This window comes from Diadema antillarum, unplaced genomic scaffold, assembly GCF_040938485.1.
Source record: "Diadema antillarum isolate AM-2024a unplaced genomic scaffold, OU_Dant_1.0 seq00001698_RagTag, whole genome shotgun sequence".
Lineage (NCBI taxonomy): Eukaryota > Metazoa > Echinodermata > Echinoidea > Diadematoida > Diadematidae > Diadema > Diadema antillarum.
Window position 1 is genome coordinate 1,414,442 of NW_027272389.1, and position 19,908 is coordinate 1,434,349.

At 36.8% G+C, this 19,908-nt stretch overlaps 1 pseudogene; it reads left to right on the forward strand.

Moving 5' to 3' along the window:
• The window catches only part of LOC139711731 (cytoplasmic polyadenylation element-binding protein 1-like), a 54,948-nt pseudogene extending 42,685 nt beyond the window's left edge, over nucleotides 1-12,263 (forward strand).
• Nucleotides 12,264-19,908: the final 7,645 nt, after the last annotated feature.

Here is a 19,908-nt window from a genome sequence, read left to right on the forward strand (position 1 = left end):
TAGAAATTGCACAAAAAATTATGAAATGATAATGAAAATTACTCGACTGGACATGCCCGGCCACTAATTTGATATATTGATAAAGAATTATAATTGAAGATGTGGAAAAGTGATATAACCGGCTTTCTAGGAGGATACAGTTTTTAACACTTTCACATGATACAGCTCTGATCTACACTTTTGCATGTATTTCTGGAAGGGATTGACCTTTGTTTAATGTGCTTTATCATTAAGTGAGATTTCGTTTCATATAATAAATAAACAAGCAAAATATAGTCAACAAGTTGATTAAAACATTCAAAATGAATCGTCGATTGCTCAGCAAGACAGCAGCATCAAACTCCATCATCAAAGGCACAAATGCACCTGTGGAATTCTTTTGTACATCAATAGAAAAGTGACAACTGTTTGAATAATTACAGCCAGTTGGAACCCCATCTCCTAAACCTCCTTGCTAATATTACATGGATAAGAAAGAGTGCTCAACACTGCAAAATTAACAGCAAAATGATTTCACTACTCAAATGCATATACACATACACATACACACACACACACACACGTTCACGCACACACATCCACATTCAGCGTATGCATCAGAGAATTGCATTTTTATCTCTCTATCTTTGCGTGCATCTTCCTTTTTGTACGTGGATGTAAGCTTAAAGGGATCATACAGTTTTGGTTGAGACCTAATTTCAGGTTTCTAAAATTTTTTTGGTGAGATAATGAGAAACTTCTTATGAAATATGAAAGAGCATGTAATTCTATGAGGAATTCAATGTTTATTTGATGAAAATTGGTTTTGAAATGGCTGAGATATCCAAAAAAGAGCAATTCTAATAAAGTGTGGGACCCACACTTTATCACGATCGCTTTGTTTTACTTTGTTTTTGGATGGTTCATTCATTCCACACCCGATTTTCATCAAATAAACTTTGAATTCCTCTTAAAATGGTATGCTCTGTACTATATCATAAGTGTTTTCTTGGTATCTTGCAAAAAGTTAAAAGCCCAATTCTCATCTCCACCAATAATGTACTATCCCTTTAATATGTTATCCTTCCCAGCCATGTTCTACATGCATCGAGCAGTTGCCATGGTCGCAAACAATATGGCCAAGCACATCATATGAATTTTGCAAACATTGCAAGATTGATATCTCACATCCATGCTCCCTTCATGTATGCCGTTTCAGTCTGGTTGATGGAGGGGAAAATAATAATAACTAGAAAAGCACTCTGAGAGCGCAGACCTCCGCCAAGCAGCTACTTTCCACCGATGATCTTGCTCTTCCCAAAGAGATTTTTCTCCTCCACCACTGGGGAAAAACTCTTTGGGCTCTAATTCCATAAAGATCGATTTCCACCCATAGGTATACATGCTGAAAAATTGCCCGATTTCCCAATATAGAAGCCTTTGTTACGTCATAAACCCTCAGCTGCGTGGCGTGCCTCGCCCTAGCAGAAAGCGGAGCACGCACTTTAGTGCGCGTATGTTTACCTCGATAATGCACAGCTTGAAGTTCATTGACCCTACCTGCCAAAATATCAAAAATCCTTCATAAATTCCAAAAAAAATTGGGATCACTACCAAAATTTAATCATCTGTTACTTGTGTCATTTACCTCGATAATGCACAGCTTGAAGTTCATTGACCCTACCTGCCAAAATATCAAAAATCCTTCATAAATTCCAAAAAAAATTGGGATCACTACCAAAATTTAATCATCTGTTACTTGTGTCATTCTCAACCTTTCCTGTAAGTTTCATCCAAATCCGTTATCTACTTTTTGAGTTATTTTGCACACGGTCAAACCAACAAACCAATGGTAACGAAAACATAACCTCCTCCCTTGGCGGAGGAAATAAAAAAAATTGTAGCTTGCAATCAACAGAATTCACCTTACACCAATCATAATTTTATTGGATGTACCAGAATACCAAACCTATACCACCCAAAGTCATATGGCAATTGATATTCAGTTCACTTTAGTAGAAATAATTCATTCAGGAATTGGTAAAAGAAATATCTGAAATACCTCATTGGCATCCAAGTGCTGAAATAATGTATGTTTTCAATTAGTTCTACACATGTACAACAAATTACAACCCCTCCCCAACCACCACATTAAAAAAAAAAGATATTGGGGAATATCTCAGTCGCATAACCAGACGAAAATCAATATAATACAAATGCAGTAACCAGCATAAAGTTGAATGGGACCAGAAAGGGTAATTAAGAATCCAAAATTTCTCTAGAATATGATATTACACTCTTTCTGAACTTTGTCTGTCGTGGTATGTTGGAATTGTTTGTTTTTTGTTTTTTTGGTAATGTAATACTGGTATCTTTTCATATAACTGGACCTTGCAATGTAAATTTTTGGTAAAGTTTTGGCAAATTCTTCATATTATTATATCAGTTTGTTAATCAATCAAAGCAATCAGGGGCCCGTTTCATAAAACTTGTCATCAGTGACAAGTTGTCATAGATGTGACAAGCTACTGAAATCCTTGCATCTGATTGGCTGAGAGCAAATTTGTCATAGAAATGTGGCAGTTGTCACTGATGACAAGTCTTATGAAACGGGCCCCAGATCTTCTTTTTTAAGTCAGAGCAGGAGAAAATTTGTTGAAGATGAAATACAATGGGAGAAAAAAGTGCCATTTGAGGAGTGGGTAAAATATGTTCTCTGCTACAGAACCCTTTCTTTGTATTTTTTGTCAGTCCTATGGAAAGGGTGATTGTCCCAAGGTTTTTGAGTCGCAGGGCTCTTTTGAAACCTCCCCTCTTCTGCCCGCCCCCACCCTGACATTGAAGGGGAAAAGTCCAGAAAAGAATAAAACACCTGGTATATCAAGGATACAGAAATTAGAAATCGAGGTGTTTGACCTATTCAACCCTGCCCACAGACATAGGATTGTTGGCATTGTAATGAGAAGCAAGGTATTGCCACTCAGAAGTAGGTCATCCAGGGTTCAACTATGAACTTGTCCAGCTGGCCATGCAGCCATCTGGCTGACTGGCCACATGCATTGATTAATGGATGTTATAAGAGACATGTACAAGCTATGCAGCCACTTTACCTTGCCTGAAATGTACTTTTAATGGCCTGGAACTAGCATAGAATGCATCTGACCATATGTCATTATGTTTGAATCGATTTGATTTTATGTCATTTAATTTGTTTTTGTTCTATTTCAGTTTACTTAACTTTAGTTTACTGTAAAACCAGAAACACTTACAGCATGAAACTTTTGTGAAATGTAGCTGAAGATCTTTTTTCGTGGTGTGAAACTTTTAACAATTGCCACTGGCATTCAATGCATTGTGTGGACAAATACTTTTGCATAGACAAACACTTTTGCATACTTTTGCATATCTTGGCTTCTCACAAAATTTGCGATTTTAAGTTTCATACATGTGAAAATTTCTTGCTTTAGAGCATTCTACTTCATTCTGATGACTAGCCTATATGGTATTTCAATTTATTCTGTTCTATTCCATTCTTTTTCATTTATTTCACTTTATTCTATTTGTAATTTATCTTGCAAAATTGTGCAGAAATGCACTGCGTATAAATAAAAAATTTTGTTGAGTCTCCACGTTAAATCTTCCTTCTTGTGCCTTTATTGAAAAAAAAATGATAGAAAATCCCGGAATCAGTGGACACAAATATGGCTTCCCCTAGCACTGACCTTTGATTGGGTGCTGTCCACTGAACGCTGCTGCTAAATATGGAAAATTGTGTGATTTGAGATATTTCTCTCGCCTTCATTCTCATCATTCTTGCAGCATTTTGTATCCCCCCCCCGACATGCCTCCTTGCACTCTTCCTGGGAAATTCTGCTGTGCATGGTTATTAGTGATGTGGTAGTGAAGTCTTGCGTTACTGCGCAGGGCCTTGTTTTGATAGATTCTGTAGAGGGCGCCAGATGTAAAATGTGTGCCTGGAAACCTTCTTTGTGTCCAGAAATCATGTAATGGAGAATAGACAATTTTCCTTTTTTTTTCAGATATGTGTCAAGGTGCAAGGAGTTTAGATAGATTTGACCCCCAATGTTGCTTGGAGGTCTAAAGAGCAAAGTATAAATTTCTTGCGTATGTATGTTGCACACGACAAGGTTGACCCACTCACTGCCAAGATTTTCTGTGTGTGTTTTTTTTTTTTTTTTTTGCTTGTGCACATGTCATTACAGTAATAGCTTCATGCATTGCAAAATAGAATGGCTGGCCAAAGAATTAGTGCTCCTCCTGTTTGAAACTGAAAATGATATATGACATCACTTTTTTTGTTAACCTGTTGCTTAGATTCTGAACTTGTATAGTCTCTACAAGATTCAGGTTATATCAGCAAGTCATTTAATCATAATCATAAAGTACTGTATGCAGGGAAAAAAATCACTTTGATTTGTTCATACCCCATTGTCTATTTTCCACTTCCCACAGTGGACTCATAGAAGTTTCTGCCGATCAGTTTGCAGAGTTTTAATGCTTCAAAACTGGCAAATTGAAAAGAAAGTAACTTGTCACTGTGCATTTGAAATTTGAGTAGTGCTTGTCTAAGACAGTTTTTCTTTCTATGACAATTGCACGACTTTTAATAAAGCTTGCAAAACACAAAGTTCATCACTGTTCATATCAATTTTGAAGGAAAGACTGTGTGGCCACTTTTCTTTTTATGTCATGCATAGCTTCACGTAATGTCTACAGCTGCCGTGGTGCTACGTGTGTATACATCATCAACGCTGTCCCTCAATGGGGTGTACGTTAATGACTTTTGCACAGATAGATACTCTACCGTCGCCGTCGTTTGAGCAACGCAGCTAGCAAAAGTTACAGAAACAATAGAGACCCAATTAATTGTTTGTTCAGGCGGGATGTCGCAGGGGTCAGGATGTGTGAACAGAGTGGTTTGACAAGACAAGAACGGCACCGGGGTCGAGTTGCAGGACTTGCGTACACCCGTTGGCTGGGCGAGGGAGTCGGGCAGAGTTCACTTGTGGACAAAAGAATATCATTGCAGTTGGTGTAGAGCAGTATCATAGTACCAACTATAGACGTCTCTCCAGAGGCTGGTATTTGTGTGTGTGTGTGTGTGTGTGGAGGGGGGGGGGGTGTGTTTTGTATGTGGGTAAGTATGTATGTGAGTGAGTGTATTTAATATATGCAATTCTTAAAGAAATATTAAACCAAAGACCTATGGTACAGGTAGCCATGGCGATAACAATATCTGAAGGTCGCGTGACAGCTGGACTTGCCCTGACTGGTCTTTTTGTTTGATGCTGATTTTCTTCACCCAATTTGGTATTTTTCCATCTCAAAATATTGAAAATATGGATTATGATATACATTATAATTTATATATACAATATATAAATATTGTTTTTTCATACCTCTTTTCAGTTCCTGTCATCCATGTCACAGTTGTATGACACTGTCATACCATGACTTAATTATTTGATCTTGCAGATGGATTTGTTGTTAATTTGTCAGAAGTTGCTAAATATACCTGTGTACTTTCTTTTGGCAAATGTATAATTTGCACTGTGTTTGTAAAAATCTTTGAACTGAATGACAGACTCCCATTATGTTTAATTTTTTAGCAGATTTGATTTTGGATCAACGAAAGAATCTGGATAAACATCAAACACATTATTGACATACAGTCAACCTTGCGTAAGTCAAATCTATTTGGATTGAAGAAATCCATTTGGACTGAAGAAATAGCTTCGACTTAGAGAAAATTTGACTTATGAGGAATAAAAATCAATGGTATATAAAGAGAAGAGGACTTCAAAAAGACCTCCGACTTGGGCGATTATTTGTGACCCTGCGCCACGAAACAAACAAAAAGTCGCCAGACATGGATTTTTAGTTAAGAGCATATTCAGAAAGAGAAGACTTCAAGCTTTAAAATTATGTATAACTCAAATCAAATGGACTCTCCTAACCTATCTAAATATTGGAAAGAAAGCACACACTCCAGAAAAGTGTGAACTGAGAAAAGAGGCTGTGAAGCACAGTGTCTATTCAAGCGTTTAATCTTCACCAAGCCCTGCTGCCTGTGCAATGAATGGGACAAAAAACAGGATGAAAACCACCGGTTTAACCACATTAATCCCGTTCACACACAAGAGAAAAAGTGCAATTTAAAAATCGATTTTCTTATCGCGATCAAAATTTCGAAATTTTTTCCAGTGTGGACAGAAAAATCTCACTAATTACCGCGATCCTTATCGCGATCCAACTCGCACTATTGCGATTTTTCAGAATAATCGCGATTATTTTGCCAAGCGTCGTGTGTGTGAGCGCGATCGAGATTCGGAAATCGGTATTTTTAGTCCCATCGTTCGTAGTGCGTGCGAAACTCTATTGGGACTGCGGGGTCAGTCTTCGGTCATGCAAGATTCGCGCATGCGCAGTTTGGCCACTGATCGTTCTTTCCTTGCTGCGAAGTGCGATTTTTCCCTGTGTATGAACGGTCGAAAAAAAAATCGAAATTTGGATCGCGATTGAAATTTCGATTTTCGTTGTTTGTGAACGGGCCTAATGAAGGAATTATCAGATTAAGCTGAAATTGAGCATCTTCTATTAGCACATTCTGTCCATGATAACTGCCAACTTTCAAATCAGTAGCATTATCCTTTCTTAAGTTATTGGAGTTGAAAGTGATGAGTGTGTACAGGTTTTTTTGTAAAAGAAATGAAAGGGGGACTCTAAAGACACACCTAATCACACTACTCTAAAAAAAGTGATCAAGATAAACTGCTAAGAAACACACTTTCCTGTTCATTTTATGCTACCAAATTTGAGCATAATGTAGAAGAAGACTTGCTCTTTCAGAAAATAAAAAAGTCAAGATTGATGAAATCGACTATTTTCAGTCCTCACAGAAAATCAGTGCGTGCGACTTTTTGTTTGTTTTGTGATGCACGGTCACATTTGACTTATGCAAGGTTGACTTAGGCAAAGTTGAGTGTATGTTCTTTTTATTAGATTGGTATAGAATTTGTTATATTAAAGGATTTTTTTCTGTATTACAAGTGCTATAATTTCTGTCATGATATTTAGAACCACTTAAATGATATGGCAACTATTTTATGGAGTCTCCAGTATGTTTACAACATAAATGTGCATCAGATGGATCAAATTTGCTTGATTCAAAACCTATTGTTCAATAAATTACTTCAGGGAAAAGAAAACAGCAATGTTAATAACATATCACCAAGCAAAATTTAGACAGTTTATGTGAAGTTTTAGTATGCCATAAATCTTGGTCCAAATGTCAAAATTACCTAACTGGTACGCAAGTTCCTATATTCTTTTTGTTGACAGAAAAAAATGCATGAATCAGAGTACAGTTGAACCTCTCGTATCCGGACAAGTCGGGACCGGGGCTCATCCGGATAAGGGATTTGGCCGCATACGGGAGACTCAATGCTTTATACATGTACATATACATACACATGTACTGATGTAGCCCATTGTAGTACCACATGTAGTAATGTGTATACTGCAACCTTTTCATTGTTACACTCAGTAACAGACCCCAAAATAGAGGTTCGTGTTTGCAAGAAGAATGAAATCATTTTCTTTTATAAATTCTTGGGATGATTTACCTAAATAATTATTAAGAAATGTATCAAGTATATGTAATTCATGTGTGTTTGTGTAGGTGTTCTCAAGGAGTAGGAATCCCCCTTTCCTCCCGTAATTCTTAAAAAAAGATAAAAAAATCACGGCGAGATTGTGTCCAGATAAAAGAGAGATCCGGATAAAGGGAGGCCGGATAATAGAGGTTCAACTGTATATCAAAGTATGTAAAACCATTGCAGGCAATAAAGAGAACTATTTCTAGAGATTTAGTTGCAGATCTAATCAGACATATATCACTTCCTGTCGTTAGCTAGTGTCATGTTGCATCCATGTTTTCCATTTAGCGATGTGTTTTTGTCTTTGAATGGTCTCATCCCACAGGGTATGTCTACGTTTTATTCGAGTCTGAGAAGGCAATCAAAGCTCTTCTTCAGTCCTGTACACACGATATGAGCGGAAGAGGGGAGTATTACTACAAGATCACCAGCAGACGAATGAGGAGCAAAGAAGTAAGCTTAAAGGAGAATGAAAATCCAAACATATACTCCATGTGAATTGAGTGATTGCAGCAAGGTTTGTAGAACACATCAGTGAAAATCGTCGTGCGCATGGCAGATTGTCGTAACGTGCTTTCCTGCACATGGCAGATTGTAGCTAGATTGTAAGAAAATCAGATTATCCATTCCAAAGTTTTTGAGTTTTCAAAGTTTTGGTGCTGCCATTGCTGGATGAGAATACTACAACTTTTTTTTTTATGTCACATATGACAAAGATATTTTAACAAATATATAAATTCAACATATTTTCACTTTTTGAACATAATCAAAGGGCACTTGACTTGCATCTTTCAGAAAGCAGGGAGAATAATAATACCTGTAACATGTCAGCAACATGTGAAAGGAATGTGTGCTTTTCATGAAAAATGAAATCTTGAGGAATTATTGTATATTTAAAAAATACTAATCTTCCCTATCATGCACTGTAGTAGCCTTTTTAATCCAGCAATGGCTGCATCAAAAGTTTAAAAAGGCATAAATTTTTATTGGATTGTCCAATTTACATCAAACTTTCACTGATGTTTTCTATTGTTTAAACATGGCTGCATTCACTGAAAGCAAATGTATGTTTGGGCTTCATTCTCTATCAACATCCATTCTGCAATGTCCTCTTGAACATGTGACTTTGTATTCCCATCAAATCTTCTATTGTGCATTAATCACTGGTTGATACTTTCCCACCTGCATTAAATTGGCAAATTTGATGGGAGCTAGCTGTCAAGAAATGGTTTGTGTATTTCATCAATATATGACATACATACTTCCAGGTTGCCAGGGGCAGGTTTCTTGTCACAGAGGTATGCATATATAGATTTTAAGATGTAATGAAATAAGACTACTCGGCAACCCCACTGCAGAGCGACTTACATTTACTTCAAGGCAAGTCACCTTTTTATCATAGTTGGCATGTTCCGGCATTTGATGTCCAACACACAATTTCAAATGAAAGGGATGCACAAGATAATATTCTTCCATTCTGTAAAATGCAAGACAAACCACTCGGGAATTTCTCTGCTTCAATGAAAATAGAGGCAATAACCATCCCCCCCCCCCCATGTTTTTATAGTCAAAACATGCCTTTGTCAGACAAAAGTGTTGCAGCAATTCAGCCCGTTATTCTGGATCTCCGATACTCGTTCAGGTCCAAGTGATTCCCTGGGTGCTGTCAGACAGCAACTACGTGCGGTGCCCCTCCCAGAGACTGGACCCGGACAAGACCGTCTTTGTGGGCGCTCTCCATGGCATGCTGAACGCAGAGGGCCTGGCCCATCTCATGAACGACCTCTTTGGTGGTGTGGTGTATGCTGGAATCGATACCGACAAGCACAAATATCCCATCGGTGAGTCTACGAGTGGGTGATGATGTGAGACGGATGATTATTTTGTTTGCACTGCCACCAGACTTTGCTTGTCGTACAATACATCTCAATAGTCGGATATTCAAAGCATTCTTATTAAGTATCGTTGTAGTCTGATCTTATACAATGTCAGGATCCACATGAGAGGAAATAGGGCTATTTCTTTCACATTTGTTGCTATAGCCAAATGAACCCAATATGCCAGTTTGGAGATAGCTCATGTACACATGGATACAAATGACCTTTCATTTTTCTCAGTTGGTTAGACACCTTACTCAATTCAAAGCAACATAATGCATCAGCTTGCCCAACATAGCAATTTCTGGAACTCGTATCCAAACAAAGAATAAACCTGCGCAGATCAAGTGACCAGAATGGTTCGTCAATCAACACTTTGGGAAGCATCCATTTCATTGTGCTGTATTGAATGCATTAACAGACTTTCTCTGTTGACATTGCCAAATACCAGGCTTGCTGTCAGGTGGATGTACTGGTATAGGCACCATCAATAAGGATTGCATGAATAATAATTGCATCACAGATACTTACCTCAGTGAACTTAAAAACCAACCTGTCTCTCAGTACAAATGACCCTTTTCTGCTCATGCACTAATTGGAACCCCAAACTGGATATAAGGGATACATCAGGAGATATAGGACTAGTCACAGCAGGAATAGAGATGACAGAAATTTCAATAGAAAACCAAAAATGGAAACCAAAAGAAAAACTCTTGTGATGAATTCTGGAAATAATAGTGATATATGATACATCTCTGATATGCATTTCAAATCAGTGTAAACCAAAAAGCCTAATAGTATATTTCTCAGTAAACCATCATATGGTGCAATACGCTGCCACATCACTTGAGGCGCAGGCCAAATCAACCAACTGTATTCTACTATGTTTGTAAGCCTCTTGTATGCTATTCACTTGTGGTTGTCCATCTGTTTCAGATTACCAAATGTGCAATTAATGATATTGTTTCAATTGCAAGTTTTCTGCAAGCTAGCCAGACCAATGTATATCACACATGGGGCCTGTTTCATAAAGATTGAGCGCAAGTTGCGATTGATCGCAAATTGCGTTTCATAAACAACTTGGAGATTGATCACAAGTAATGCTCAATCTATTGAAAGTTACGCTTGATTTTTCTTGAAATCAAGCATAAGTGTCTAAAATCAAGTGTAACTGTCTTTATGAAACAAGACTTTAATATTGAACTTGGGCTCGATTCAACAAGTTAATGCTCAATAAATCGAGGGTAAGATCAATTGCAACTCTTTATGAAACAGGCCCGGGTTGCTTGGGGACTAACACACTTCTCATTTACACACAGTGAGGTGACTTCTCTTTTTTGTTTTTTGTTTTTTGTTTTTGTTTAGGCTTTAAGAGAAAAGACGGCAAATTTTAGTGTTACAATCTTTAAAACCACATCATCATGACAGCTTTCCCAATATTTACTCCTTTGTTTAATAGGAGCTTTTGTTTTTTATCATCCCACCTCTTTTCCTTCATAGGTTCTGGCCGAGTAACCTTCAACAACACTAACAGCTACATGAAAGCAGTAGCAGCAGCATTCGTGGAGATCAAAACGGCAAAGTTCACAAAGAAGGTTCGACCCACTTTTGCGCTGTTCTGTTCCAGACAATCTGATATCGAGTGGTAGTAGTTTAACTCTCTCAGAACCATAGCTTCAAAATGCCATTGCCTTTGTGCACAAAAGACTGTTAGATTGGGAGAATTCTTGTCGCAGACGATACTTGCATGATAAGAGCTGTGGGAAATGATAGTATTACCTTAGGTTTTGGCCTAGAGATGAGATTTAGGGGCATGTGTTACCTAATGTTTTGGCTAGATGATATGCAAAAGGCATTTTCACGTGCTAGTATTGGTTGGGTGATGTTTTGGAATTTGAGCATCTTGTTTCTTCAGGTAGATATCAACTATTTAAAGGGGAAATTAAACCTCTCATTGCTTCTGAGTGTCATCTGTTAAGACATATTGAGCAATGGCCATGAAGCATGAAATTACCATGTCCTTTTGTGCTTCAGATAAGGCAAAATGACTGCTTGGAATCCATCTGCCATCATTGAAATTATCAATGTTAACATTTGAGGTGCACCAGTCTAATGTAATGCACAGGGGGTATAATTGAATGCATTATTACAGACTGCCTGAATTGTTTATTATATTGATCCTTATCTATCCATCTATCTCTCCTTCCATATCTATGTCTCTCTTTATTTCTCTGTATATTTCCCTTCATCAAGCCCCCTCTCTGTCTCTCCCTCCATATATATATATATTGTCTCTTATTTTTCTGTACGTATCTACCTACCTCAATCCCTCTATTTCCCTCTCTCTATATCTATCTCTATATCTATATCTCCTTCCATAGATATGTTTCTAATTTCTATGATTTATACCTACTGCAACCTCTTAATCTCTCCCTCTCTATCTCACTTTCAATCTATCTCTCCCTCTATGTATATATTATATATGTTTCATATTTCTCTGTATATCTCCCTCTCTCTGTAATATGTCCAGGTCCAGATCGATCCCTACTTGGAGGATTCTCTCTGCACGCTGTGCCACACCCAACCCGGCCCGTTCTTCTGCCGCGAAAGCTCCTGCTTCAAGTACTTCTGCCGCTCCTGCTGGTTCTGGCAACATTCCCTGGCGCAAATTAGCGACCACAAGCCGCTCATGCGCAACACCAAGACCAAGACGAACGACTTGTTCTAGAGGCTGGGAGAGGTTGTCGAGGCACGAATATTTTTTTTTTAATTATTTTGTTTTTGTCGACAGCTGAAGCGCGATGGGATAAATAAATCAGCAGGTTCTTAGTGCTCATTTTGTGATCATGTTCCTAATCATCAAGGTGATGGATTTAGGACATGGTGTCATATTCAGTTGAGCTTCCAATTTGTGAAAAGTTTTTGATTGAACAAGTAGTCAGTGTGTTTGTTTTTTTGGAGAAAGCGGGAGAGATGATTTGCAGAAGAAAACAAAATAAGAAAAACAATGCAATTGAATGTAGCGCAATGCAACAGTGTTCCAGTCAGTAATATGAGACAGCATTTAGGTCGATATTCACTCGAAGAATGAAATTATATCAACAGAAACTATTGTCGCTATGTGTTTGTGTGCACAAGGTGTTTTTTGAAAGTCTCCAAGACAAGTGCTTGAATATATACATATGAATATGAACATCCATGAATGTGTAAACTCTGAAATGGTGCTTCTGAAGATGGCAATATACATTACGATGAAAATGTTACTACACCTTCATTCTCGACACTGAAGATGCTGAATTTGTGAATCAATCATGCATGGGCTGAGCGTTACTGAAGAAGAGAAAACCGTTTGCGACAAAGCTTATGTAGCCCAGTGAACAATTGTCTGCTTTTAACCGAAATGCATCACATCCACATTTTCACCGTGCAGCGAGGTGTGTATGTGTGTGCGTGTGTTTCTTTTTCCCAACCAAACCACCTGTTTATTTTTAAACGATGTACAGATTGATTGTCTAGTCAGTAAAGGGTTTGTGTTGATCAGACAGATCTCACGCTGCAGCAGGAAAGAATGGGGCGCTGAGGTGGCATGGCTTATATGCACGTAGTCTCAAGAAATCATCATTGTTGAAGTTGCCAGAGTGATCTTTGAAAAAAAAAGAAAGAAAGAAAGAAATGTGCTTCTATGAAACAGTAAAGATTTATATTGACCATGAAGAAGGAAAGGCCCCATCCTTTGTGCAAAAGCATTCATTTTGAAACTTGCATATATTCAAGGCTTCTACATTATATATTCATCACATTTATGTATTGCAATATATTCTGGCTCAATAAAGCCAGACAGTAGAATAGAGAAGAAACAAAAATAACCACTATTTGTGGATAAGTTGCCTTAAATTGGTCTGTACTATATATGCCCCACTTTGAGGGTCACAAGAGTTTTATCAAAATTATTTATTTCAAGTTAATAGAGAAATATGTGTCTGGAAATAGACCTAAAACAAGAGATATATTTGTATCAGTATGTCAACAGATGCTATGTACAGTTGATTTATACAGCCACAGAGTGATGATCAGGTTAAGAAATACAGTGATTAGCTAGATATAGTTAGAAATAGTTTGCCCACAGCTTTAGAGTTGGGGGAATGTAGATAAAGGAACTGGATGACTTAATCTTTCATACCATCTAGTTTCTTCAACCATACACTGCACAGTACTTTCTGGATAAAATGTATGTTTTTGTCTGTTGTGTGTCCCTGCTAGTTCTTTGGTGTCTGTCATGGTTTGTGTAGGGTTGTCTTGTCTTTTTGAATATTGTGAGGAAGATTGAAATTTTCCTTATTTTTTCTTGTTTCTTTTTCTTGTTTATGAATAGACCTCATTTACTTGATACTTTATGACTAGTTGGGAACAAAGAACAAATATAATCCAGTTTAGGATGTACTAGCTGTCTTCCACATCTATGGAGAGCAGAAGGCATGTTTTAGGGACAAAGGATTTTATAGGCAGGAGTTATGTGAAGTTTTTGCCGAGAGCTCATTTTAGGATTGGTGCAGTAAATGCACGAAGGTGTGATAGAGTATTTTATGGTGGAGCTAAAGTCATTTCAACCAATAAACTGGCCCCGTTTTACCCACTAAAGTGAAATGAGAAATACTAATCTTTGATCACTAATTTTAATTGAGACTGTTTCAGAGACCAAATTTTGACACCTTTACCCTATGAATTTTTCTTACATTTTTCTCTTTTTTTTTTCTTTGCATTTGAACTTATGACAATATACATGTCTTACTTTGCAAACAATAAGATTTTAAAAACTACTGGCATAAGTGTATTACAGTGATTTAAAGGAATCTGATGGGACATTGTTTTAAAGTGGCCTTCTTAAACATGCTCCAGTGTCTGCTAAAGAATGGATGAGTCAATCATATGAAAAAGCAATGAGCTCAGCAAGAAAATTGTTGTTTGATTAAAACATAAGTATGTGAAGGACTAGTTTTAGAAATTACCAACTGGAATGTCTAGTGTTTTTAATAAGCGCAAACCTCTCGGGTTGAATTTGCTCGATTTTAATATTGGTTATATACATGGAGATATATTTTGAAAGTATTGTAGTATAGCCTGTATTGAATCAAGTCAAATTACAGAATCATTGAAAATGAATATGATCAAAACTTGATTTGCAGTAATTGTGAAATCGCATGCAGATGATCAGTTTATAAAAAAGAGAAAATGTGGCACAATAGTCATTTTAGAGTCAGAAATAAGATATCAAGTATTTCATGTGTATGTGTCTAGGTAATGGCTAAGAATTATGGAAATTGATTTGGCAAGAAAATCCATGGAGATGTGAACTGTTCAACAAAAAAGTAGAACATGAATATTTCATCCCTTGTGTAAAAAAAAAAATGTATTTCCTTCCTTTGTGTCGAAAAAAAAGGAACAAAATGCATATTGCTTCAAAATTTTTGATGAATTAACAGCATTTTTAGAGTCCATTTGAGTGTCACCAAGGGAATGAAAAAGTGACATTAAAGATGATTTCTTTCTTGCAAGTAAATTCCTTTACCTTTGTCAAAAACTACAATAATTTCTGACTTCTGAGAAGAGAAGGCTGTAAAAAAATCAGATTTTATTGCTTTGTAGGTTCTTGCTTCAAGAAAGCAAAAGAGGTCCAGAAAGATCAACTCTTCAGTTTTTGTTTTCAAATTTTATACAAAACTTGTATGTGTAGGAAATTGACTAAGGAAATGAAGGGCAGTGCTTTGTATCTTTCCTACCTTGCAAGACTTCTTTGTGATTGATGATGTCAATTTACTTGGGCTTCTTTGCGCAAGAAGGATTTTTATTTTGAAGAAAAAGATATCCCGATTATAACGACTTGGACCGACTCGACTACGATACTTGAACTACCCCTTGCACTTGACATTTGCACTCGTACAAGAAAATTATCTGCACAATTTGATGTACTTTTCTTCACCTGTTGTGACGGTGTGTATTTTTGTATCTATTTGTACTAAACGTGTGATTCCTGTTCAGTAGTACTTGAATTCATAATGGCGGGTCACTAGTATTATATTTTCTAACTTTTTTGAGAAAAAAAAAATATTTTATGAAAAGCATTTTCTCAGAATGTGCTTGCTTGTGTTCACTTTTTGTAGAATTTTTGAAGTTTTATTACAGTTTATAAATGCTTTGTAAATTTTCAAATGAGGGAACAAAATTCTTGATTCCATTGCACTGAATATACATGCACTCAACACACATAGCTGCCTATGAGATGCATTAAAAACAGTGTCCGGTGGTTAAAGTGCTTTGTTCATCAGTTCTATATTTAACTGTTGCACACACAAAAAAAAAAGAAATTAAAAAGATGGATGTACAAGTGTCCTTACAAAAGTATTTTCTCACTCGAGTGTTCGTCATTTCAAATGGCCAGATTGTGGCAGAAAAAACGTCAGCGTTTTGTACTTGCAACCTGCTGGCTGCTTAGAGAAAAATTCCGACAGTCAAACGTGCAAGCAAACAATGTTATGCTTTGATTTTCACATTCTTTTTATGTAACAAGTGTATGCATGTCTTAGGCTTTACTAATTACTGATCTGTTGTTGGCGCAGTTCAGCTGTTATCTGTTTTATTGTTGTGGCATTGATTTCAGGGCACATTTGGTTGTTGTTTTTTGTGTGTACAGTGATAAAGGATTGGTGCAGTTCAAAAACTTATAAGAAAAAAAAATTATTGTGATGCCACTATGCTTTAAAGCAAGACCTTTAATCTCTTTGCTAGAAAAGACATGATTCAAAGCAGGTAGTAGATATACCACCTGGCCATGCTTTAAGGACAGATTGTTTGTTTTATTTTACAAAATAAACCAATGTACATTGCACACTGTACTGTAATCCCCTTAAAGGAGCGAAAGTTGGTCTTAAATGCATTATTACCATTGCCAGATAATTTCTATTGATCTGTTAATTAGCAGGGAGAAAACTGCTGTGGTCATTGTCATGAGTGCACAAACCGTGTTAATGTCACAAACAGTAGCAATGGAACATACTGCTGGGCCACAAGTGGTGCTGGCAGCATCATACATATGGTGGAAAACAAAACAAGGTATAACAGTGCCTTGAAGTCTAAAGTCCTGTTTCAACATGTATCCTTTTAAGCTGGAGTTACCACGGCAGCGTCCAGGTAATCTTTTTTCAACTCGCCTGTTGAAACGGTTGTTGTTCAGACATTGTCGCTGTAACTTTTGCTTTTTTCTTAAGTTATCGCCTGTTTTAGTTGCTGCGGCATTGCCACTGTTAGGTCTGTTTAAATAGGGCTTTAGACACAAATTTGGGGGGCCAGAAAAAGAAAAGAACACAATAAAATCTTGCTTTCATCTTGATCATTGGATTCTTTTCAGGTCTGTAGCTTCAAATAATCAGAAGCAAAACAATTCTTCAACAGATGAAGACATCCTTGGCTGCCTTGTTTAATTATTGTCCTCAATTTCCTACAATTTAGCCTGGTTAATGGTCAAAACTACATTATAGTCATTCATTGAATTATAATTATAACTATGATATCCTTGCATTCTATTGCGTAGCGAAGCACAAACTTTAGTATCTTGCATAGTGCCTGCCTTGATTGTGATGGCATCGTATTTACGTTGGGTTAAGTGATGATGTACTCGTAGGACCCACCACATTCTTTCAGTTGAAATGTTAGCCATTATAGGCTATGTACACTCTATTCTTGACAATCATAGTTGCAGGCTGCCAACATTAGAAACTAGTTGAGAGTGAGACTCCCATAGGCCAATGCTATAATTTAGGAGTCAAAATGAGTGAGATCAATAGAAATGCATGCAAATGAAATAAAGTTTTAGAGTGAGAAAGGACCAAAATGAGCGAGTCTCACTCTCAATGAGTGAGAGTTGGCAGCCCTGAGTTGCAAGAATTCTACAGGTTTATTGCCCCCCCCCCCCCTGAAAATGTGACATTGAGGCTGGTTTTAGATGGCATAATGGCAATGTAGTATTCCAACAGTGCAAGTTCCAATTTCATGGAAAGTTCACTTGTCTTTCTTTTTTTCCATGTTACTTAATACTTCGTTTTTGTGTCTTGTCTTTTCTCCCTAAAACAACTGTGCGAGAGTATGAGGTGTTCCTTTAAAGTCTTTAAAAGGCCTTCTCTTAGTGCTCATTCAAACTTTTCTTCACAGAGCACTAGTATCTTTTTTGTGCCACAAGGTCAATGGTACATCGCTGGAAAATTCATTTCTACACAAGCACACTTGGAAAATGGTAATATTTGATAAAATGGTAATATTTGATGAGGAGACCATGTGTAAAGTTCAAAATGATTACAAAACATCATTGCATTATCGTTTCAGGTTTTCTATGTAGGTGGGTTATTTTGTTGTTGTGTTTCTCTTTTTTTCTTCTTCTCATAGAGTTTTGCCGCTTTGAATTTTTAAACATGTACATTTATATTGACTCATTACAGAATTAACACGTTGTACAAGCAATGCTTTCACCGATCTACTGCCTTATCATTCACAATTTAATTTTCTAGTTTGCTGCACACCACATGATACATGTAATCTGATACTTCAAAACAAAAATTGGATGCCTTGCGAGATAGATTATATTGCATACAAAATGTTTACAGTAGGTATAAAGATGCTAACATGCATAGCAAAATTGTCTGTGAAAATTTCAGAGAGAATTGTAATGATTTTTTTCCAACTCCTTACAACACTTCAAAAGTAAAATGATAAGGGATTTCGGGAATCTCTAATGAGCATGTCTTCAAAAGAAATATGGAATCTGTATTTTTGATCACTGGAATAATGTTTATCTCTTGTCAATTAATCCAAGATATAATGTTCATATGCATAATAGAAGTCAAAGATTTTTCAGTAATATCAGCTTCAAAGAATCACCTGGTTGAGGGATGTGTAATGGTGGTAGAGGCAATGTACTCGTAGAGTCAAAGCTCATTACCTTTAACATGGGGATGATTTATCACTTGGTTTTCTAGCAGATCATGCATTGATTTGGGTGCAATAGTATCTATATTAATGATTTTACACCTGTATTTGTTTTTGCAATTGGTGCATGTGCTCATGAAAAATCATGAATCAAATAAATGATTGGCTGTTGGCATCACAGAAAAAAATAAATAGCAACACAATGATCCTTCTTGTTTCATTTACGTGTGCCTGTTTTATACAGTTATATCATGAATATTTGATGAGTGCAATATTTTGTTTACTGAGACTTTTTCACAAGTGGCTGAATTGGCAACCAACAGTCACAGTGATGAAATGGTTTAATGAGAAAATAAGCGTTATCCCTTTTCATTTGTGCTGTGAAGGGCAATATTTTTGAGATTTCATTTCCCAATATTAGTCAACTTGCTAAATTTACTGCAAAATACATCGCCTATTCATTGAATACAGCAGTGTTCCGTGAATAAGAAAGCCACAGAATAGTCTTGTAAGGAAGTATTTGTCCAGTGTTTTGTGTTTATGCAGATTGTAAAATGATGGGGCAGATCCTCGTCATATGATTGGCTGACAGCACACACATGACCAGGCATTTATTTTGTCCAACACGTAATTTTGCTCATGACCGGTCATAGGTAAAGAATAATGACCAGTCATTAGCAAAGAATGACCAGTCATAATCATCACTTTCACGTCGCAATGGTGACAGGTCAAAATTTCATTATTTTATATGTGACACTGCACCTCAAAACAAACAAAAAGTCGCCAGACATGAATTTTTAGTTAAAACCATATTCTGAAAGAGCAGACTTTAAGCTTTAAAATGATGTATAACTCAAATCAAATGGACTCTCCTAACCTATCTAAATAGTGGAAAGAAAGCACAAACTCAGGAAAAGTGTGAACTGAGAAAAGAGGCTCTGAAGTACAATGTCTATTCAAGCGCTTAATCTTTACCAAACCCTGCTGGCTGTGCAATGAATGGGACAAAAAACAGGAAGTAAACCACCAGAGTAACAACAATGAAGGGATTATCAGATTAAAATGAAATTAAGCATGCCTCATTAACACATTCTGTCCATAATCAATGCCAACTTTCAAAGCAGTAGCATTATCCTTTCAAAAGTTATTAGAGTTGAAAGTGAAGAGTGTGGACAAGGTTTTTCAGAAATGAAAAAGGGATTCTAAAGACACACATAATTACACTATTCTACCAAAAATGTTCGAGACAAACTGCTAAAAAAACACACTTTCCCGCCCGTTTTATGATGCCAAATTTTAGCATAATGTAAAAGAAGACCCGCTCTTTCAGAAAATATGAAAAAATCAAGTTCGGCTAGGTTGACCCATTTCACTTATTTTCAGTCCTCACGCAAAATCAG